Below are 25,170 nucleotides of genomic sequence, written 5' to 3'. Positions count from 1 at the left end.
GGAGACTAATAATCGCAATACCTTTGTACTTAAGAGGGATTAGCCTTACAAAATCAGGCTACTATATGAGACTAACTTAAAAATGATTACCAAAAGATGTAACATTATAAAGATATATCTCTTGAAGCATTTAGCATGAAAACAGCAAAAGTATACTTTGTAGTCTTACCTTGCATAGACTTTGTACATACTTAAAAGTAACTACATACATTCATTTGCATGTGGAGGTCTGGGACAAGATGTTCATACTATTAAGAATCGACAGAGTGTAAGCCTAGTCATAAAGAACTAGCAGTAAGTAGCCCAAAAGAACAATGGACAACATCCTTTCATCAGGTAGCTTTCCAAACATAAGAACTTCACTAAGATGGTTTCTGCATGAAGGATAGTACTTCCTAGAAGCTCTTGAAAAGAACGCTAGTATACAAAATGTCTACAGCATTTAATCTTGCTTCATATGGATAGAAAGTGTAATGTATCTTGTGTATTCATTCACAGACCAAATGAAGCTCAAGAAGAAGGGAGACCAAAGTATGGATACGTCGGTCCTTCTTAGAAGGGGGAACAAAATACCCATGGAAGAAATACATACAGAGACAAAGTGTGAAGCAGAGACTGAAGGAATGACCATCCAGAGACTGCCCCATCTGGGGACCCATCCCATAAACAACCACCAAACCCAGACACTATTGTGGATGCCAACAAGTGCTTGCTGATAGGAGCCTGATATAGCTGTCTCCTAAGAGGCTCTGCCAGTACCTGAAAAATACAGAGGTGTATGCTCTCAGTCAACCATTTTACTGAATTCAAGGTCCCCAATGGAGGAGCTAGAGAAAGGACTCAAGGAGCTGAAGGAGCTTGCAGCCCCATAGGAGGAACAACAATATAAACCAGAGCTCCCAGGGACTAAACCACCAACCAAAGAGTACACATAAAGGGATCCATGGCTCCAGCTGCCTATGTAGCAGAGGATGGCCTTGTTGGACATCAACGGGAGGAGAGGCCCTTGGTTCTGAGAAGGCTCAATTCACCAGTGTAGGGGAATGTCAAGACAAGGACACTGATTGGGTGGGTTGGTGAGCAGAGGGAGGGGGAATGGGATAGGTGGGTTTCGGAGGGGAAACCAGGAAAGGGGATGAAATTTGCAATGTAAATAAAGAAAATATCTAATAAAAGTGTAATATATCAAACTTCTGATCAAATATTCTTCATTTTGATAATTTTAATAATTAACTAAATTTTATAGCAAATATTACAAACCACTCAGCTTATATTTCTAGGAGTCCTTTGAAAATTCTCTTGTATGATTTACTATAGATTTTTGTGGTGACTGTTACTATTACTTCCAAGATACTAAGAAGCATGTCTACTAAAATGTTACAAGTAGGACGCCATGTAGGAATAATCTTAGTTATCTTTCCTTTACTGTGATGAAACACTATGGCAAATGAAAGGTAGAGAAGAAAGTTTGTTTGGGAATTGTTTAATGATTCAAATAGTGAGTCCATGATTATCATGGACAGCAGGTTAGCAGCAGGTAGGGAGGCAGGCAGGACTGGTGCTGAGGCAGTAGCTGATACCTCATATCCCATCCACAAAGAAAAGGCATAGAGAGCTAAATAGGATTGCCTTGAACTTTAGAACCCCCAAACCCTATCCCCAGTGACACCCCTCCTCCAACAAGACCACACCCCCAAATCCTTCCTGAACAGTTCCACTAACCAGGGACCAAGGATCCAAATACTCAAGCCTATGGGCCATTTTCATTTAAACAACCCCAATAATTATATCCCAGGAAATAGAAATAAAGATACATTTAAGAGGGAAAAATTGAGAAAGAAGAAAAAACTGAGAATAAGTGTTTGTTAAGAATTATGATAAGTCAGCAGAGGACTTCCAGGTCTATGTTCATTCAGAGATGATGCACCTAACCCTCAAGAGACTGAAGGCCCCAGGGAGTTTAGAGGTCAGATGGGCTAGAGTGTTAGGGGCATTCATGAGATGTGGTGTGGTGGGGAGGAGGTGTGGGATATAGAGCAGTTAGAGGGTGGAAAGGGAGGGGCGGGAAATGGAATGTAGAGTGTAAAAATGAGTTAGAAAAAAAAAAGAATTATGATAAGTCAGGAAATGAAAGTTTGTAGCAAATTCTAAATAACCTTGAGTGGTAGAGTTAAGTGCAGAGCTTATTGTGTTGTTGTTATGATAAGATGATGATGATGATGTTGGTAATGACAGAACATGTATGTACACATGTGTTCATATACAAACACACTCATGCCCATGGTGCATGCACAAGTGCTAGTAAACTTACAGAGGCCAAATGAATATATTAGGTGTCTTCTTCTATCACAATCTGCCTTATTCCTTGAGGCAGGGAATCTCACTGAAACTGAAGCTTGTCATTCAAGCTAGGCTGGCTAGTCAGCAAACATCATCTTTGCTCTCCAAGCTGGGATTACAGGTACAAACAGACATGCCTAGCTTTTACATAGATGCTGAGATTCAAATTCAGTTACTCATGCTTGCATAACATACAGTTTTACCCACTAAAGCTATGAGCCCTATTGCAGAAATTAATCTTTAAGGCAAGAGTGATATGTTCACATTTTTCTTTCAATAGTTCAAGGGCACAGGAATTGCATGACTGAATTTTAAGAAATAAATACAAGATATTCTGTAGAGTGAGAAATAACCTAGGAAATTTTCAGTGGCTCATGTAAAAGTCAAAGTATGCCTGTCTCTTTTATCCTTGGTTGTCAGCATCCTAGCATTTAATTGTTCTGTACTCTTAAGAGAATTTTGATATTAGTACAGCTACAGGATTTATACAAATGTCTTTGTATTCAAATTTAATTAGTGAATATAATACCTGCCAGTGCAGTTAAATCTCTTTAAATATCCCTGTACTCAAAAATAATGCCCAGAAGTCTCACTCCACTTGAATCACATGAATCTCTAGGCTATATTATATATTTAAACATCTGTCTTTCTTTGCCCTGCCGCTACAATGATGAAAACAAAGCTTAGTTCAACCACCACCTGAGCTCAGATAAGAGGTGCCCCATCTTTCTTAATTTTGCTTAAAAGAGCTTCCTTTCTAATACAAAGGTCATGCTATTGACCCGCAATCAGGGATCAAGTGTATTAAGTAGTCCTTCTAAGAATAAGGCTGTTGATCCTTTATACCCCATTGCCTAGTGCCATTTGCAAAGCTCACTCATTATGCAACACTCAATATATAGCAAGATGAAAATGACAAAGATTCCTCTTAATATATAGAGAGCAGTTAAAATGTGCTTGTTAAATTCCAGTCATACTGCTATGGCATAGGCTTGTCTTAAATGTCTTCAGGGGTATTGATAAAATAGAATAAATGAATTGAATCTCCTATGCTCTGTTGGTACCAGGGATTAGCAACCTTAGGAAAGTAGTATGTGCCAAACATAGAGCCCAGGCTCTGACAAGCCAAGGAGCAAGAAGGTAGAATCCCCAAGCAGTCAACTCAGAAAAATCAAGGAGGCATAGATATGTGAGGCTTTTCGGGCAAACCTATTCCAGTTGAAATGCCAACCCCATGCAATAGCTTTCTTATGCTTCTTTTTCCCAACTGTACTACTCAATAATTTCCTATCTATCTCAACAACCAGAGCATATGATTAAAGGGCATCTCTCTCTTTACCAAACATTTGCAGGAAGAAAGATGGAACTCAGCCCCCATCATACCATAGGAATGGCTTCTCTGCATTTCCTATCAATGTCACTTTAACTAGAATCCATCCCTCCCTTAAAAATCAGATAGACCTGTAAGTACCAAAATGGATGTTATCTCTAGATTAGAGGAAGGCAAAAGGAGAGGTAATTATATATCACAATTTGGGGAAATTTGTCCAATATAATTATATTGATTAATTATATCATTTCCTTTCTTCCCTCCAAACCCCCACATACCTTTCCTTGCTTTTTTTCAAATTCATGGCCTCCTTTTATCAATTGTTATTGCATGTATACACACACACCCACACATGCATTCCTGAATATGGACTACCCAATTGACGTAAGTTATTTGTATGTATATTTTCAGGGCTAATCATTTGGTTTTGGACAACTAATTGCTGTGCTCATACTGGGGGAGATTATTTCTCTCACTCTCAGTATTTCTTCATTGCCTGTAGCTCTTTGTATAGCGTTGAGGTCCCATGGTCTCCCCCATCTACTTTGGCATGTTTATTTGGTGGTTTTCCATATTCAGTTTATGCTAAGGTGGTTGGTGAGACTTATAAATGTAGCTTTTGACGCCAGTAGAGACACAGCTTCACAGGAAACTCCCAGATCCTTTGTCTTTTACAATCTAGCCCTACCTTTAACAGCTTAGAATGGAGGTATCTAGAAAGCATTTACTTTTAATCAGAAAAGTGTTCTAAAAATTGCTTGCCTTGTATTCAGTCTAAAGTCTATTCAGCATGTAGTCTGAACCTTGCAAGTCCCTATATCAAACAAAATAGGTATCAGAGGCTAGAAGATAGGCAGGGAAGGTCAGGGAAAAGAGGAACTAAGCAAAGGGTAAAAACACAGAGATGGGAGGAAGAAGCCGGAACAAACTATTGTTTGCAATGGCTAACATAATAAAGATATACCATGTATGGCAAAACAACTAAAAGACTGAATTTTAAATACCACACACACACCCCACAAATGTATGCAAGTGTAATGGATTTGTTAGTTACCCTGCAGATATATATCAAATCATCAGATTGAATCCCACAAATAACAGGGCTATGACTGTCAACGAAAAGTAAAAAATCGATAAAGGCATAAGCTCTACTGAGCTACCAGCTTCTAATGTTATTTGAAAAACTCTCCTGTGGCCGTGCAAGCCCTTGCTTGCTACTCCCATGCCATGAAGAAAGAACAGTTGCCCATCATCACTCATAACATTGAAAAAAAAAAAAGGAAACCAGCCACATTCTCAATGCTGTCAAAAGATGTCCTCTTGGGCACTACACATAGCCTCTGTCTCTCTGAGTTCAGTGATTTTGAAAACTGTAATTAAGTCCCTATTCAGACTTCACTTCTCTGGGCTACATAAACCCAGTACAGAACAGAGTTCTCAAACCTTTTAATAATTTCTGCTGGATTCCTCTGGATCCTCTCCAAACTCTACACAATGAAGCCATGACTTGGGCTCAGAAAGAAAAAGGAACTGCTCACAAGTTACTTAATGTTTTGTCCCAACATTTTTGCTGTTTGTTTGTCATCCTGTTTGTTATCCCGCACATACCATCGAGTTATGGTCTCTTCACATTGAAGGGTTCTCCCATGGTCACTTTTGAATTGTAATCTTTTTATGATTTGCAGAGTTAAACCTTCCTATCTTGGCTTGAAGACATGGATACATTGTATTACACTTGAAAATAAAATACCAGGCAAAGGATTGTGACTAGAGAGTGAACTCACTTCTACAAACTTCCCAGGACAAGCCAAAAATAAGATATCAGACACTGGTAGGTTTAACTTTCAATTCATCCATGGTCTAGTTTCAGGACTGCAGCAAATACTGAAGCTTCTAACAAAATAATACCTGCTTCTCAGGGTGCTCATTGGTAACTAATTCAGTTAACATGAGAAAAATATTACGTATGTATTCTCTGGAATAAATTTTTAAGATTTATTTATGTATGAAAAGAAAGCAACAGATTACATTATAGATGGTTGTGAGCTACCATATGGATGGTAGGAATTGAACTCAGGTCCTCTGGAAGAGTAGCCAATGCACTTAATGGCTGAGCCATCTCTACAGAACAGGTTCTGAAATAATTTTGATGTCTATTCATGAAAGCACCATTCCAGTCACTTTTGAACTGCCATTCACAGCGTGGTACAAGGGCAAGAAGGCTTATTTGCTATCAAATGACATTCAAGACTGAGGAGGAAAGACTGCAGAAAATAACAGTACAACACAAGACTGAACTTGTAGCTTCCACCTTAGCAGCTGTGGGTTTTCTGGCAGGACAAGGAAATGCAGAACAGAATGCATTTGATGCTGCACATGAGAGAGGAGGGATATCTGTACAACCATGGCAGGACCAGTGTGCTAGAAGCCAAAGAAACTGGAAGCCAGTTCTTGCCCAGGAGTATTGGTTGAGCACTACGTTAAAAGAGCCTATTACTGAGTATACAGAGTTATCATTTTTTCTCACAAAAAAAGAGCATGTTCATTCAAATATAATAAAAATATTAATGCTTTTTTATTTCTTGTGAACATAATTTTATTCTAGTATTTTAAAGAAAAATATATGACTCAAAGAGACCATGTATTTCAGTGATAGCAAATTGGGGTTTTTCCCCTAGTTTTTAAATGAATTCTAAGTTGAAAAGGGCAGTAAGTTAAAAATATATTTTCTCTAATGGCATATCTAACATTTGACCTCTTCTTGAGCATCGATAGGGCTACAAGACACAAAAAACAACCTGTACAAACTATAAAGAACTATAAAAACACTTCTATTCAACAAAAGATCAATAGATAGGCTTCAAAATTGGTGATTGACAATAGAATAATTCTATTCCCAATTTAAAAAAAATGACCAACAATGTGATTTACAAAACAAAACAACTTTCAGTTTGTAATATTCTATGTAACACAGCAGAGAGGAATCATGTTTATGGTGTGAATAAATAACCAAAGATTGGATTGAGTTGTTTCTCACTTCATTTGCCATAAGAAGTGTTCCAGAAGTCTTCACATATGCTCATCAGAAAAAGATGGGAAGACTGGAGCTTAGGGAAAAGGGGGGTTCTGCTCTGACTACCAAACTAAAACCAATATCCAGGAATGCTTAATTTGTTACAAAAATCTCAAACTACCTCAAGTGTGGTCCTGACTAGCATTTCCCTAACTAGGGCATAAGAGAACAGAAGACCATAAATAGTATAACAGAATAAGTATGTTTAGGGGCCACTGTTCTAAGCCTTTGTTACCCTAAATCTAACTAAGTTCTGAGGGATAAACTATTAATATCCTCAAGAATATTCCAACATGGGATAGCTTTCCTTACCACACGTTCTCCATGAAGTAACTCACAGATAAACTGGCTGGCTTCCCAGACTTATGGTCACAGAGCCGACGTCCTAGAAAACCCAGAACATAAGCACAGGAATGCTAAAAGTGCATTCATTTAAATACATACTATAAGGTATACTTCCCCCTGAGAATGGAATAGGATTGTGTCATTGCCTGTTAGCAGAAACATAGACATAAATTTGTACTGGGATAGCCAAGATAAGCAGCCTTTGTTTTTCAGGACAAAGTAATGGCTACCAAACAAACACTGGGGATTTACTTTGTTCAACACAATGTTTTTTTAAGGAAAGCAGAACAATTTGATCTTTAAAGTAAAGCTAAAATAAGCTTTTATATCTCTGCTCTAATTGTTCCCTTAAAAAAAAATAACTTCTTTTAAATGCTAAACTACCAGGAAAAGAGGAGGCACCACAACAAAGAAACCAGCAGGATCCTGTTAACAGTGCACAAAGAAAACACTGGGTATTTTTGTATCCAAACTAGTTGCGGAAGGATGCAAACAAAATTGCTGAAACTGCAAAACGGGGCTCCTCACACAGCAGTGATATGTACTGCACAGTTTCTATAAATAGAATTAATAACTAATATTGACAGTCAAAGACTTTAGCAAGGAACTAAAAACCAGAAAACGTCTGTTTCACAGGTCAGTGAGCATTCCACTGATTGCATTAGTATTTGTAACTCTATGTGTTACATCCAAAAACAGGACTTTCAACCAGTAAGAAAATGACTAATATTTTTGCTTATAAAGTCTTTATGTAAATTTCAGGGCCCTATTCTGAAGCCTTATTATTTGAAACATCTATTCAATTATACACGCACACAAATGTGTGTGTGTGTGTGTGTGTGTGTTTGGGTGTGTAGTAGTCCTCATATTTATAGTCAACTTAATTTCTAACAAAGTTGACTATAAATATGAGGACTACTTCTGGTCATCTGTCACTGATTAATATAGTTTACCCTGTACTTACTTGCTTTTATTACTGTGGGTATCTTGTAGGCCCTAATTTTAAAAGGTGTTTTTGTTTATTTTTATTTTTTCTTTTCTTTTCTTCTCCTTTTTAAAACCCCTCCAAAACTTCCCAGCCATATCAAAAATTACGTCACAGGGCAAAAACGATGACAGAACAAAACAGCAGAACTTGAGATATTGTGGTGGTGACAGATATGGGAGCATGGGAAGACAAAGGAGCAGGCCACCACAGGACACCTCACCCTGTCACTGCCTGATAAGCCCACAGAACTGTTGAGGAGGTAGGACAGCAGGGGTCCAAAACAAGATGGCTGTACCCAGGTCAACCTGATACGCAGCAGGCCGCATCTCACACGGGTCCAGCCTAGGACACTCTGACTGAGCCAGCCCGCATCTCACACGGGTCCAGCCTAGGACACTCTGACAGAGCCACAACAAAATATCGAGAGGAAGAATGATTCATTTCCTGGGTCAAGTCTCCTTGAAAGGCATCTGTGGTCTGTGCTGTCGCCAGAAATCATGTTGATGTCCACAATCCACCTGGCCTCCAACTGCTATGAGCAGGGAAGATTCTTTTGAGGAGCTATCAATTAATGCTGGCCCCCTACTGAGTTGTATGAGTTTGCAGACTCATAGAACTGAGAAGGAGACACTGAAGGTCACTGGGCCAACCTCCCCAAACCTGTCCTCCCATCCCCCCTCCCCCCAGAGAGGCGGTCCCAACAGGAAGCTATTGAAGGGAGTCCTAAAACATAGTGATAAAGATGCTAAAGTGTAGCTCTTTGCAGTAGCTGGCTTCTGGTGAAAGGAAATAAAACTGTAATTCATGTAATGTATGTTAAATAGCCCAAAGAGTTGTTTCTGAGCTTTGAAACCTGGGGCTAAAAACATAGCAGAACAGACCAGGACATGCCCGGGCAAGCCCATCGCCTCCCTAGCTCCCACCCCTCTGACCTAAGTTAAATGTTACAGGCTGCTGATGTTTAAATGGACCAATCATGTGAAACCGCGCCAATTCCTCCCCCAGCCCCACTCCTTTTCTATAAAAACCCCTAGCTTCCAAGCCTTGTGGTCGAATCCACTGTCTCCTGTTGTGTGAGATACGTTTTGACCCGGAGCTCCGCCATTAAAAAACCTCTTGTTGTTACATCAAGGTGTTGTGTTCTATTCGTGATTCTTGGGTGCACACCGAATCGGGAGCTGAGTGGGGGTTTCCCCACTGAGTTCTTTCATTTGGAGGTCCCACCGAGATCTGCGTGACACCCAGGAACCCCGAAGGACCCCTTGGAGGTGCGTTTGTTTGTGTGAGTCTTGTTATGTTGTCTGTTGTCTAAGTGTCTAAGTGTGGCACTGCTGAATTTGTGTCTTAGCTTTTCAGTTCTGAGATTGTGGGTTTGAGCCCCACCTGTGTTACCAGTTCTGGTATTCTGTATTCTGGCAGCTGCCACTGAGGACCGTAAGGACCCTAGTGGCTGTGGGGAGACGACGGTCTATTTCCCCACAGGCTGCACCCTTGGAAGACATTCCGAGGGAGACCCTGGAGTGCCCGGGGTATGGAACAGTCAGGAGGACCTGGCTGTTGTCTGGCAGAGTGAAGAAGAGTGAGTGCTCTTCCTGCCAGAGGAGTGGAGCGGAATCCCACTCCATCAGAGGTAGCATTTGGCTGGTTGTGTAAGTCCAGACGCAGACGAGTGTGCTTGGATGTCTTAGTGTTTTCCGTCTCTGTCATTGTGTTGTGTTTACTCTTATTCTTCACTATGGGACAGACTGTGTCTACTCCTTTATCTTTGACTAAGGACCATTGGACGGACGTTGGGGCTAGAGGACAAAATTTGTCAGTAAAAGTGAAGAAAAAGCCATGGATGACTTTCTGTTCCTCAGAATGGCCTGTTTTTGGAGTAGGTTGGCCAGCAGAAGGAACTTTTTACTTACCCACCATAAGGGCTGTGAAGGCCATTGTTTTTCAGGAAGGGCCAGGGTCGCATCCAGACCAACAACCGTACATCATGATATGGGAGGACTTGGCACGCTACCCACCCCCGTGGGTTCGCCCATTCCTCCCGCCTCTCCGCCCTGGCACCAAGATTCTAGCCATCCGAGAAAATGGTGAGAAAGAGAAACCGAAACCACCGCTCGGGAGAGATGATGATCTCAGCACACCAGTGAGGAAACCCCCCAAGATCTATCCAGAGATTGAAGAACCCCCTGAGTGGCCCGACACCCCTCAACCTCCACAGTATGCTCCCCAGCCCCAACCTTCAGCTCCCTCGGGACCCCTGCCTCAGGCCCCGGCCGGAGGAGGGGGTCCCTCCACAGGAACAAGGAGCCGGCGAGGAGTCACCCCTGAGGGGCCTGCGGATTCAACCGTGGCGCTCCCCCTCAGGGCTATTGGGGCTCCCCCTGCCGATCCAAATAGTCTACATCCCCTACAATATTGGCCTTTTTCCTCTTCTGACCTTTATAACTGGAAAGCTAATCACCCCCCTTTTTCAGAAAACCCTGCAGGACTCACTGGGTTGGTTGAATCATTAATGTATTCACACCAGCCGACCTGGGATGACTGCCAGCAGCTTCTGCAGACTCTATTCACAACCGAGGAGAGAGAGAGGATTCTCCTCGAGGCTCGGAAAAACGTCCGAGACGAGGCTGGGCGCCCTGTCCAAACTCCAGCTGAGATAGATGAAGGATTTCCGCTAACCCAGCCCCGATGGGATTATAATACGGCATCAGGTAGGGAACGACTGTCCAATTATCGCCGGGTCCTAGTGGCGGGTCTCAGAGGTGCTGCCCGGCAGCCCACGAATCTGGCCAAGGTAAGAGAGGTTATGCAGGGAGCGACTGAGCCCCCCTCAGTCTTCCTTGAAAGGCTCATGGAGGCTTATAGGAGATATACCCCATTCGACCCCACATCTGAGGGTCAAAGGGCCTCAGTAATTATGGCCTTCATTGGCCAGTCAGCTCCTGACATTAGGAAGAAGTTACAGCGAATTGAGGGCTTGCAGGATTACACCATAAGGGATGTAGTTAGAGAGGCAGAGAAAGTGTATCATAGGAGAGAAACAGAAGATGAAAAGTAAGAGAGAGAGAAAAGAGAGAAAAGAGAAGAGGAGGATAGGAGAGACAGGAGGCAAGAAAAGGTTTTGACTAGGATCCTGGCCGCAGTAGGAGAAAGAGATAAGGGAAGAAGAGGTAGACAGTCAGGGAACCTGGGAGACAAAAGGCAGCAGGGACCAAGGAGACCCAGAGAAGGTGGGCAGCGCCTGGAGAGGAACCAATGCGAGTATTGCAAGGAAATGGGCCACTGGAAGAGCGACTGTCCGAAAAAAAACAAGAGGTAAAGGTGCTTTCTCTTGGAGAAGATGAAGACTAGGGGGAACGGGGCTCGGCTCCCCTCCCTGAGCCTAGGGTAACTTTAGAAGTGGAGGGGAACCCCTGTGGACTTTCTAGTTGACATGGGAGCTGAATTTTCAGTACTCAAAACACCTTTAGGAAAAGTAAAGAAAAATGAAAAAACCTTGGTGATCGGGGCCACGGGACAAAAATTGTATCCATGGACCACATTCCGAGTAGTAGACATAGGGCGAAATCGAGTAACTCATTCGTTTCTAGTCATTCCAGAGTGTCCTATGCCTTTATTGGGGAGAGAATTACTAACCAAGTTAAAAGCACAAATAACTTTCACCTCTCATCGACCGGAGGTTTTCTGGGGAATAAAAGCGCCCCAGACTCTAGAGCTGTCTTTACAACTAGGGGAGGAATATCGACTTTACCAAAATAAAGTAAAACCCCCTGAGGGATTACAGGACTGGTTGAATCGATACCCTCAGGCGTGGGCAGAGACGGGAGGAGTGGGGATGGCAAAACTGGTCCCCACTGTGGTGATTGAACTTAAGTCCGGGGCCACCCCTATAGGGGTCCGACAATATCCCATGAGCAGAGAAGCTCAAGAGGGTATACGCCCCCAAATCAACAAACTGCTCCAACAAGGGATTTTGGTCCCATGCAAATCCCCTTGGAACACTCCTCTACTTCCAGTAAAAAAACCAGGGACCAGGGACTACCGTCCAGTACAGGACCTTAGAGAAGTCAACAAGAGAGTTCAGGAAATACACCCCATGGTGCCAAATCCTTATAACCTCCTCAGCACCTTGCCACCTGGTCGGACATGGTACACAGTCCTGGATCTCAAAGACGCTTTTTTCTGTTTGAGGTTACACCCCAACAGCCAGCCCTTGTTCGCTTTCGAATGGCGAGACTCCGAGAGTGGACAAGCCGGACAGCTCACATGGACGAGGCTGCCTCAGGGATTCAAGAACTCGCCCACTTTGTTCGATGAAGCCCTACACCGAGATCTTGCTCTTTTCCGAGCCAATAACCCACAGGTGACTCTTCTGCAATATGTAGATGACCTGCTCCTAGCTGCAGAAACACGCGAGGACTGTGAAATTGGGACCCAAAACCTCCTGGGCGAGTTAGGTAAGCTGGGGTATCGGGCCTCTGCTAAAAAGGCTCAGTTATGCCAGATAGAAGTGACCTACCTAGGATATGTCTTGAGAGATGGACAACGGTGGCTCACAGAAGCCAGAAAACAAGCTGTTATGCAGATCCCGACCCCAACCACTGCTCGCCAGGTAAGAGAGTTCCTGGGGACCGCCGGGTTTTACAGACTCTGGATTCCCGGATTTGCCACACTGGCAGCTCCCTTGTATCCACTAACCAAAGAGAAAGGGGAATTCACCTGGACCAGAGAACATCAGCTAGCCTTTGAAACTCTCAAAAAGGCACTGCTGCAGGCTCCGGCATTGGCCCTGCCAGATTTAAACAAACCTTTCACCCTATACATTGATGAAAGAAATGGAGTGGCAAGGGGAGTCCTTACCCAGGTTTTGGGACCATGGAAGCGCCCGGTAGCCTACTTATCAAAGAAACTGGACGCTGTGGCCAGTGGATGGCCCTCCTGCCTGCGAGCGATAGCAGCCACGGCTGTGCTAGTAAAAGATGCTGACAAACTGACTATGGGCCAGAATGTTACTATAGTGGCCCCACACTCTCTTGAGAGCATCATCAGGCAACCACCGGACCGCTGGATGACCAACGCCCGAATGACGCACTACCAGAGCCTATTGCTGACAGAGCGAGTAAGTTTTGCACCCCCAGCCATTCTCAACCCCGCCTCCTTACTACCTGAGGCTGACGAGGCCCCTGCACATAAGTGTGAAAAAATACTGGCAGAAGAGACTGGAATCCGGCCAGACCTCACAGACCAACCTTGGCCAGGGGCGATGACTTGGTTCACGGACGGAAGCAGCTTTGTGGTAGAAGGTAAGCGGAAGGCTGGGGTGGCAGTAGTGGATGGAAAGGCTGTCATATGGGCCAGCAGTCTGCCGGAGGGTACATCAGCTCAAAAAGCGGAACTAATCGCATTAATTCAAGCCTTAAGGCTGGCAGAAGGAAGGGCTCTTAATGTCTATACCGACAGCCGGTATGCTTTTGCCACGGCTCATGTTCACAGAGCAATATACCGACACCGTGGACTGCTGACGTCTGCCGGCAAAGATATCAAAAATAAAGAAGAAATTCTCAGCTTATTAGAAGCTGTTCATTTGCCCCGTAGGGTGGCAATTATCCATTGCCCAGGACACCAGAAGGGAACTGGGCCCATTGAAAAGGGAAATCAAATGGCAGACCAAGAAGCTAAAAAAGCAGCCCAAGGGCCAATGACTCTGGTGGTGAGAACCCAACAGCCCGCTGCTGAGGAAATAAATAAAAGAACCCTCACAGAAGAAGAGGGGCGAGATTACTTAGCTAACATACACCATCTGACTCATTTAGGAACTAAAAAATTACTAAAATTGGTTAGTAAGTCCCCCTATTACATTCCTGGATTAAAAGGAATTGTGGAAGAGATAGTAAAAAACTGCCATGCTTGTGCACTTACCAACGCTGGGTCTAGCAGGCTCCAGGAAGGAAAACGACTGCGAGGAGACAGACCTGGAGCCTACTGGGAAACTGACTTCACTGAGGTGAAACCGGCTAGGTATGGAAATAAATATCTCCTAGTTTTTATAGACACCTTTTCAGGATGGGTCGAAGCGTTCCCCACCAAGAAAGAAACGGCTAATGTAGTGGTCAAGAAGATACTTGAAGAAATCCTTCCCCGCTTTGGGATACCTAAGGTAATGGGGTCAGACAACGGACCTGCCTTCGTCTCCCAGGTAAGTCAGGGATTGGCCAGACAACTGGGGACAAATTAGAAATTACATTGTGCATACAGACCCCAGAGTTCAGGACAGGTAGAAAGGATGAACAGAACGCTAAAGGAGACTCTGACTAAAATAGCCTTAGAATCCGGCGGAAGTGATTGGACAGCCGTTCTCCCTTATGCCTTGTTCAGGGTTCGGAATACACCTGGACCCCTTGGCCTAACTCCATTTGAATTAATGTATGGGGCGCCCCCACCCATTTTTATGACCGTAGGGGATAAGAATCGCCCCGATGTGTCTTTCTCTCCTTCTTCTAGTCTTTTGGCTCGATTAAAAGCTCTCGAAATAGTAAGAAAAGAGGTCTGGGAACAGCTAAAAGAAACCTATGTTGCTGGTGACACACAGGTGCCGCATCAGTTTGAAGTAGGAGACGCAGTCCTGGTGAGGAGACACCGAGCGGGAAACCTAGAACCGAGGTGGAAGGGACCCTACTTGGTGCTACTGACAACGCCCACCGCGGTCAAAGTGGAAGGAATCCCCACTTGGGTCCACGCATCCCACGTCAAGAGAGCACCCCCTGGAGTCAGCCATGATGAGTGGACTTTGGAGAAGACTACTAATCCTTTTAAGTTGCGCCTGCTTCGTAGGAGCGAACCCAAAAGACTTCAACCCCCACAGTCCTGTTCAACAAACGTGGGAGGTACTCAATGAGGTGGGTAGAGCTGTATGGACAATCGCCGAGGTACACCCTCTGTGGACTTGGTGATCTTTTCCCTGACATCTGTAAGTTGGCTATAGGAGCCCCTCCTGGATGGGACTTGGAGGGGTACTCTGACATTCAGAGGGCACCTTTAACACCCCCTCCGTATGTAGAAAAACATTCGAGAGACCCATGGGGTGGTTGCTCTAACCAAAGGGATAGAAGTATGCTTCGAACCCATCCCTTCTATGTCTGCCCCGGGCCCCACCGAAGTCAGTCCCTCAATCCAACGTGTGGAGGTAAGGCTAACTTCTTTTGTAAGAGCTGGGGTTGCGAGACTTCAGGTACAGCCCGCTGGAAGCCCTCCTCGAGCTGGGACTATATTAGAGTAACAGCCAACTATTCCCTAGCGTCTTATGTACCTGGAGGATTTGACCTAGACGAGTGTACTGACTGGTGCCATCCGCTCCGTGTCACCTTCACTGAACCAGGGAAGAGAGCTCTGGGATGGACAAAAGGGTATACCTGGGGTCTTAGGATTTACAAGGAAAGATATGATGAGGGATTATTGTTCACTATCAGATTAAAAATAGAGACCCCCTACAATCCTTTAGGCCCCCCAACCAAGTTCACACCCCTCACCCATACAATTACTCAGCCTACTCCAGTGATTGCGGACCCCCTTAATATGGCCGCTATCACCCAACCTCCCACTCCTCAGTTACCTCTAACTATTACCCCCGCGATTCCTTCAAGACAGAGGATGTTTAACCTAGTGAGAGGAGCCTTTTATGCCCTTAACAGAACTGATCCAAGCGCTACTGAGGACTGCTGGCTATGCCTGTCCTCGGGTCCGCCTTATTATGAAGGAATCGCCTTCAATGGAGATTTCAACAGAACCAGCAGCCATACTTCCTGCTCTTGGGGTACAGGACAAAAACTGACCCTGACTGAAGTATCCGCAAGGAATCCAGGTCTCTGTATAGGTACCCCACCTTCCACTCACAAACACCTATGCGGACAAATTCAGTCCGTGTCCAGAACGGAAGCTAATTACTATCTTGTACCTTCCCCGGTTGGATGGTGGGCTTGCAATACAGGACTTACTCCCTGTGTATCAACTAAGGTTTTTAATTCATCTCATGATTTTTGTGTCATGATCCAGCTGTTACCCCGCGTATATTATCACCCTGCATCCAGTTTAGAAGAAAGCTATGCTGGCCGGCGGTCAAAAAGAGAACCAATTACTTTAACCCTGGCTGCATTCATGGGAATAGGTATGGCAGTAGGAGTGGGGACGGGAGTGTCAGCTTTGATAGAAGGAAGACAGGGAATTCAGTCTTTGAGGGATGCTGTCAATGAAGACCTAGCGGCAATAAAGAAGTCCATTGACGCTTTAGAGAAATCTTTGACATCCCTGTCTGAGGTAGTTTTACAGAACAGGAGAGGTCTTGATTTGTTGTTCCTAAAGGAAGGAGGACTGTGTGCTGCCCTTAAAGAAGAGTGCTGCTTCTATGCAGATCATACAGGAATAGTTAGAGACTCTATGCAGAAACTGAGAGAAAGAATAGAGCGAAGGAAACGGGAACGGGATGCTCAACGGGGGTGGTTTGAGTCGTGGTTTGAATCACGACCATCTTGGATAACTTCTTTAATTTCCGCTGTAGCCGGACCAATCCTTATGATATGCTTAGCTTTAGTTTTCGGCCCTTGTATAATAAATAGAGGAATGGCTTTCATCCAGAGTAAAATTGATACAGTAAAACTCATGGTTCTTCAAAGGCAATATCAACCTATAGTTCAGGTAGATGAAGAGTTAGGGGACACCAATCTCTAAAATTCTATGATTAGAATTAGTCTAAACAGAAGAAGAGGGGAATGAAAGGAAATAAAACTGTAATTCATGTAATGTATGTTAAATAGCCCAAAGAGTTGTTTCTGAGCTTTGAAACCTGGGGCTGAAAACAGCAGAACAGACCAGGACATGCCCGGGCAAGCCCATCGCCTCCCTAGCTCCCACCCCTCTGACCTAAGTTAAATGTTACAGGCTGCTGATGTTTAAATGGACCAATCATGTGAAACCGCGCCAATTCCTCCCCCAGCCCCACTCCTTTTCTATAAAAACCCCTAGCTTCCAAGCCTCGTGGTCGAATCCACTGTCTCCTGTTGTGTGAGATACGTTTCGACCCGGAGCTCCGCCATTAAAAAACCTCTTGTTGTTACATCAAGGTGTTGTGTTCTATTCGTGATTCTTGGGTGCACGCCGAATCGGGAGCTGAGTGGGGGTTTCCCCACTGAGTTCTTTCACTGGCAGAGGTGGGGGATGGATGCAGTTATCTTTAACAGACTGGCCACTGGGGAGTTTGACCTTGCTCCAATGAGTATATGGAAAACACAAATTGGACTTGGTGGTTTTAGGTTTTGACTTTTCTTTTTTGTTCTTCGGAAGAGGGAGGAGCATAAGGGTGGCTATGGTGGACCTGAGAGGAATTGGAAGTTAGTGTGATAGGGCTCATTGTATGAAATTTCCAAATGATAAAGACATTATGTGGAGGAAAATAAATACAAACATTTTATTTCAAAAAATGTGTACCATAAACCCTAAGTGAGACCCATAAGGCCACAGAGCCTGATATGTGACAGCCTCAGCCAGTTCTTCCTGTCTGCTCCTTACAACATCATCAGTCTTCCTTTTACTTTCCAAGCAGGGCAGGAATTCAATGAATGTTCTTGCCCAAGATTATGACAAGTTCTATTCATAGTCATTACCTCTCCACTCAAATGTCGCCTCTTTAAAAAGGGCCTGACTACCAATTTATCTTACCACTCCACATCAGCATTCTGGATAACAGAGAGCACATATGTTATAGAAACAAGTTCTCACGTATTTACTTGTTCTTGACTTACATTCTGGAACTCCAGAAAGAAAAAAAAAATTGTAAGAAGAGGTACCTCAGCCATCTTGTTAATTAATACAGACTCAGTACCAAGAACTCTGCTAATAACAGTGTGAGTCACAAAATAAGATTCACAAAATAAATTCTAAAAGGCTATTTATGAAGTCTATTGTGAACAACTACTGTGCCAACAACAAAATAATCAATATCTATTACATAAATATACAACTTTTCTAAGATATAACAACTTTGAATGTGTGTGTATGTGGTGTGTACATATTCAGTCTTTGCAACATCTCTAAAAAGAGATATTACTAGCCCCATTTAAAGTGATGAGATTAAGGCACATAAACATTAAATAACCTAAAGCTACTAACTACTAGATAAACTTAAATTCATTCTTTCTCTCCTTCTTCTTCTCCTTCTCTTCCCCTCCCTCCTTACTCCCCCTATTCCTTCTTCGCTTTTTCCCTCCCTCCCTTTCATTTCCTATTCTATGTCTCTCCAGTTATGGGAATTATGAAAAAATCTTATTTGTTATTGGATTTAATGTGATTACTTCAAATTCTGCCTTCAAAGGAAACGTTACTAGGGCAGCATGACATAGCATTGTTCGTAAGGATGTGTTCTTAACACAAATCATTTCTAAGACAATTACTAAAGCTATAACATCCCTAGCTTTATACTAGGTTCCAAAGGCCTGAATTCTATTATAGGATATTCAGGAAGTGTTATGGTCAAGTATATTAATAGCCTCAACATAGACCATTACCCTTGCTAATTTGTACCATCATTGAAACTAAACAGTGAGTGATAACTTTATATGCAATTATCTGTGGCTTTGAAACTTCAGAGATCCAGATTACAAATGTTTCAAACCCTGAGTGCAGTTCTAAATGTACATTTACCCTCTCCTACATATTTTGTTTTGATCTGGGAATCCTCAAAGGACAATATTTGCTATTCAAAAGAGATCTCACCCATATAAACTAACAACTATTGGAAAAACACAAAGAAGCTTGTCTTCTCAACTGTCCCTTAAGGGGGAAATCATAACAAAAGCCACACTCCTTTGCAGACATCATTTGAGCCATTTTTTGAGTGTACTATTTTTAAACGAATAAGCTCATTCTCAGGAGCCAATGTGTTTATGACTTATATACAACCGACAGTATGGAAGCCTCTGATTTTTACTATTTAAGTCTAACATGAGTCTAATATCTCTTGAGAGTATTTTGAGTTTCATTTCTGAGACAATGATGGTACAAAATGAAGACACCCTATGCTGTATTCTCTGAGACACATTTCATGTTTGTGAGGATGTCACATGAAGCAGAGTCCACTTGTCTCTGAAAGTACTTCAACTCCATTTCTCAGTAACAATGGTGATGCAAAAAGGTACATTTTCAAAACTCAGTCAGCCATGTTTGAATACCAAACTCCCCAAAGACATGGGCTTCATAACTTCTTTGTGCACCTGTTAAAAAGGACACACAAAACCCAATATCAGCACCTTTCCTGGGAACACTAGGGATTTCATCAATGCCTTCTGAAGAGACTTCACCATGCTGTGAGGTAACCAAAAAAAAAAAAAAAAAAAAAAAAATAGTGAAGAAAAGAACAGAGTTCAGGGAACAACGATTTAGAACCACACGTCCCGAATAAGCTGGAGCCTGAACAGAGAATAGACTATGAGATTCTCTCACAGCCAGTTCCATAGGCAATGAAAGAACAAGAAAGTTTATCTCATACATTAAGCAAAAGGTTATTGCACTGGGAAGAGCATGAATTCCCATATACCATTAACTTCGTACACTAAAATGAATTGAAGAAACTAATTATTCAGAAACAGAGAGTGGCCTCTGGGAAACATGGTTGCTTAAAAGGATTTAATAGTCAGAGCGTGTGCAGATTATTATCATGAATTAAAGTAATGAGAGGATGAAGATATTAGGAAGAAAGAGAGGCTCTACTGAATGCTAGTCTTGCCTCTCCTGTCACAGTGAAAAACCACTGTCCAAATCCAGCATGCAGCAACGATTTTCCAGCAAGAAACTAAGGGTTTTTATGATCCTGGCCTTCAAAGCAAAATTATGCAAAGACTGGTATAGAGGGGCAAAAGTATAAACGTGAATATTGTTTCCCAAATGGCAAAGAAGTAACACCTAGACAAAAATCTGGGAAAGGGGAATTACCTGACCACTAATGTCCTAAATCAAGAGAACTTCCACATTAATCTTTTAAGTATAATTAGAGGAGAAATGTGAACAAAAATGCTTTTATACATACATACATAAATACACACATACATATATTGGAAAAACTGCTCTTGAAGTATGATCTTCATGATATCCTCAAAAAGGAAACAAAAAATAAGACTCTAGAATTATGGCTGTTTGAAAGCTACTTCATGGGCAAAGTATTTTCTGATACCTCTTTTAATTAGGAAAGCCCTTAAGCAGACATAAAAACATAGACATATTAATCATCTTGTATATTGAAGACATTGGCCTTGCTATGAAAGGGTGTGGGGGTTAGAGGACGACAAAGGGGAGGAGACAAAAATTACACTCCAGCATCAGCTTTCAGAACCAGTAAAGTCATATGGGTGTCTATGGTTGGTTCTCCAGCCAATGGGTCCTTTATAAAAAATATTCTATTACTGTCCTGAGCTAGAGATTAGTTATGTCCTATTCATGCATGTGCTTAAATACCTAGCCTATACCACTTCGGGGCATATACTCAAAAGAGGCTCCAACAGATAACAAGGACACATGCTCTACTGTTTTCATAGCAGCCTTATTTATACTAGCCAGAAGCTGGAAACAATCCAGATGTCTTTCAACAGAAGAATGGATACAGAAAATGTGGTGCATTTACACAATGGAATATTCTTCAGCTATTAAAAGTGATGACTTCATGAAGTTTGCAGGCAAATGGATAGAATTAGAAAATATCATCCTGAGTGAGGTAACCCAGACCCAAAAGGACACACATGGTATGTACTCACTGATAAGTGGACATTAGCACAAAAGCTCAGAATACCCACAATACAACTCACAGACCATATGAAGATGAAGAAGAAGGAAAGCCAAAGAGTGGATGCTTCATTCCCACTTAGAAAAGGGGAACAAAATAATCACTAGAGGTATAGGGAGGATCCTGGATGGAAAAGGGGAGGGAGGAAGGAAGCGGGGCCAGATTCAAGTATGAGAAGAGACAGGAGGGAAGTTCAGAAGGCCAGGAAATGAATAGAAATATGTAGCAGTACAGAGTAAGGAATGGGGTTGGGCAGAACCACTAGAAAGTTCCAGACACTAGGGATGTGAGAGGCTCCAAGGACCCATTGGGGATGACATTAGCTGAAATACCCAACAGCAGTGAGATAGAACCTGAAGAGACCACCTCCAGTAGATAGACATGGCCCTCAGTGGAGAAATGGGACCACTCACCAATCTAAAAATATTTAACCCAGAATTGTTCCTATCTAAAGAGAACGCAGGGACAAAAATGGAGCAGAGGCTGAAGGAAAGGCCATCCAGAGACCACCCCCCTTGGTATCTATTCCATTTGCAGACAGCAAACCATGACACTACTGCTGATGCCAAGATGTGCTTATAGGCAAGAGCCTGGTATTGCTATCCTCTGAGAGGCTCTGCCAGCACCTAAGACACACGCAGATACTCAGAGTCAACAATTGGACTGAGTCTAGGAACCCCAATGGAAGAGTTAAAAAAAGGACTGATGGAAATGAAGAGGACTGCAACCCCATAGGAAGAACAACAATATCAACTAACCGGCACCCCTCAGAGCTCCCAGTGAGCTAAACCACCAACCAAAGAGTATACATGGGTGGGTTCAGGCTCTAGCTGCATATGTGCCAAAGGACTCCCTCCTCAAGGGGAGTCACTTGGTTCTGTAGAGGCTTGTCCCAGTGAAGGGAAATCCCAGAGGGGTGAGGCAGGAGTGGTTGGGTGGGTAAGGGTGTACCCTCTTAGAGGCAAAGGGGATGGGGGGATAGGATGGGGAGGTTGCAGAGGTAAGGCCAGGAAGGGGGACAATATTTGAAATGTAAACAAAATAATCAATTTTTTAAGAAGGCAGAAGAATGGGGACAAGCCATCATAAATTTCAAACATGTGAAATGTCTTTGCATATCATGTAAAGTAAGATGCCCAGAATTGTAGATATAATTTGACATCTAAAAAAAAATTTAAAAATCACTCACATGGAAAACATACACAAATTATTCTTTCATTTTTTATTCTTACCTAAATTTCTAAATTTTCCATATACACATAATTTTTTAAGCAAAAATTTTTATGGAGTCACAGACTTCAAGAACAATCAAACTGTTCTGTATATAATAGCATTGACACTTGTCATTCTTAATTTGTCTAAACTTACAGAACACACAGGGCAGGGAATTAACCCTTATACTAGCAAAAGACATGGGGTTATATGATGCGTCCATATGACTCGGCAGTTCTGGCAAGTGCTTCACTCTGGAAGGATGCGGATCAGGTGAGGCTATGCATCGGTTTAAGGGATGGAGTAATATGCAAAGTCAATGTCTCCTTCACTATAATTTTCTATAAACAAAGCAAGTTTTTAAATCTAGGACAGGTTGACTCACCTTATCTGTAATGTCATGGCTTCACGTTTTTTTAAAGCTGAATAGAATTCCACAGTGCAAATGTACCATTTGTTCATCATCCATTCATCATTTGAAGGACACTTAGGCTGTTGGCACATCCTAGCTATTGACTGAGCAATGGTCTTTGGAGTAGGATGTTGAGAACTTTGGGCAAATGCCAAGGCATGGTATAGCTGGGGCATATGGTGGACTTACTTGTATCTTTTTGAAGATTTTCCACAATGGTTTCCATAATGGCTATGCCAGTTTACAATTGCACCAACAACGACTGGGGAATTCCCTATCCCAGCCTCCACTCCAGGACATGCTGTTGCTTGTTCTGTTCGTCTTTGTCATTCAGACTGGGGTCAGAAGATTTCTCAAAGTTGTTGTATTTGCATTTCCCTAGTTGCTAGAGAAGACTAACATTGTTAGATCTCTCTCAGTCACTTTTTTTTCTTTTCTTTGTTCAAGAGCAAAGCCCATCTTTGTGAAATATTAAGTGGCTTAGGATATGTGTACTCATAGTTGGGTCTTCTATTTTACTCCATTTGTCTATATGCCTGTTTTTGTACCAGTACTCTCCTGTCTTTTTACTGGGGCTCTGTAATATATCTTGAGATCTAGAAATGGTAATCCCTCTAGCACTATTTATTTTTCTTGTTCAAACTGTTTTGGCTATGTGGGGTCTTTGTAATTCCATAAGAATTTTAAGATGTTTTTCTATTTCTATGAAGAATGAAATATGGATTTTGATTGGGATTGAATTGAGTATGCAAATACAGAAAATGGAAGCAGGAGGATAAACTGACAGTAAGTATGTCTCAAAAAGTCATAAGGACATACTATTAAATATTCGCCTGAGTATATCTAAGTACACATAAGTTGGTGAATAAATATATGCATATAGTTTAAATGAAACTTTCCTGTGTGGGCTAACAATGTTCCCCAAGAGGAATATATCATCTAACAAAAACTTCAATATTAGGTATAAGAAACTCTCTTTTAGGTTGTAGTCTGATTGTCCAAAAATCTCCTAAAACACTGCAAGATATTGCTATTACATTTGGCTGTCCTCCAGAGGTGGAAGGTAAGTATCTAATGCTGAAGGCACCATGCACTTCAGACACAGGTTCCAGAGGCCTCTCTTCTGGGACTGACTTGAAAGCCTCCTTCCTAAGTACTAGATTTCATGGTACCTCTCTTAATCAGGGTTTCTATTGCTGTGAAGAGGCAAAATGATCATAGCAACACTTCTAAAGAATAACATTTAATTAGGGCTGGCATACAGGTTATAGTCCATTATCATCATGGAGGGAAGCATGGTAGAAGGCAGACAATATGGTGCTGAAGAAGGAACTGAGAGTTCTTTCTACATTTTGATCCCAAGGCATCAGGAAAAGAACTAGGTGTAACTGAGCCTGGGCTTTAGCATCTGAGACTTCAATGCTTGCCCCCACAGTGACATACTTCCTCCAACAAAGCCATACCTACTCCAACAGGGCCACATCTCCTAATAGCACTATTTCCTATGGGCCAAGCATTCAAACACATAAGTCTATAGGGATCATCTCTATTCAAACCATCATAAAACCAGAAGGTATCATACAGCCATCTAAAAGAAGAAAGCCAAGCAGTAGTTCTACCCAGTTCTGATGTCTATGATCTACAAAAAAAAAAAAAAAAAAAAAACTATCAGCAGGGCAATGATAACCACAAGGATCCAGTACCAGCACATATACCTTGGCAGTAACTAAAAGCACAGATTGAACTTAAAACCCTCACTCAATAAGAAGTCAGAACTGAAGTCTGGAAACCTAATGAACTTCCCATAGTTAGTTAGTAAAGTGATGTATCTCCTAGAAAAACTTACAACAACTACTATACTAGGGCAGCATAATCCCTAACTACACTCTAAACATCTGTCTTTATATCCATAGTTAAGTGTAGTCCTCCCCCCCACATCAAGGAAGTTTGTTTCTCTTTGCAACAGATGGAAGCCATTACAGAAAACCAGAGATAATTAAAATGCAGAGTTCTGAGCCCAGTCTCAAAGCACACCTCTATAACACAACTCCTGCACTAAGGCTTAGGGATCGTGGCTGAATAGGGGGCAGGCAGATTATAAGAGCCTGTGGAACAGAAAGGTTTCTGTGAGCTTTAATCTGCAGGAAATGTCAGAAGCTACGTGACCCATAAAGTCCCACCAAAATGACTGTGTGACTATGAGCTGAACAAGGCTGACTCCAAATGACATTGTGTGGTGGACAGGGAAAGGCCATACTTAAACCCTATGTAAAGAGAGCTACAGGCAACTAAGGTTGAGAGGAGAAACAGTCTACTCCGAGAAGAGAACACCAACTCGTTACCCAATAGTGGAGGGTGTATTTATATATTTAAATATAAGAACACCAAAGTACAGGCACATGCACACAACACAACACACACACATATACACATATGTATCACACATCTGTATCACCACCAACAACAACAACAATTAATTTTTTTATAAAGACTAGAAATTCAGAAGAGAACAAGGTCTAGTATATAGGAGGGTTTAGAGAGAGGAAGGGAGAAATTAGGCAATTACAATCACAACAACAATTTTTAATTTAATTTCTAGAAATATTAGCTACCTTTCACTTATCTATATGGGATCACACTAATTATTGTGTGT

The 25,170-nt window shown here is 42.4% G+C and overlaps 1 protein-coding gene and 1 pseudogene across 2 annotated transcripts in view; one reads left to right on the top strand and one right to left on the bottom strand.

Annotated features, from left to right (window-relative positions):
- Nucleotides 1-25,170, bottom strand: part of Immp2l (IMP2 inner mitochondrial membrane peptidase-like (S. cerevisiae)) — a 931,528-nt gene that overhangs the window by 672,918 nt on the left and 233,440 nt on the right.
- Gm51974 lies at nucleotides 9,432-14,954 on the top strand (annotated as a pseudogene).

Source organism: Mus musculus, chromosome 12, assembly GCF_000001635.26.
Source record: "Mus musculus strain C57BL/6J chromosome 12, GRCm38.p6 C57BL/6J".
NCBI lineage: Eukaryota > Metazoa > Chordata > Mammalia > Rodentia > Muridae > Mus > Mus musculus.
The sequence above is the reverse complement of the archived record's forward strand: the minus strand, read 5'-3'. Positions and strand labels throughout refer to the sequence as shown.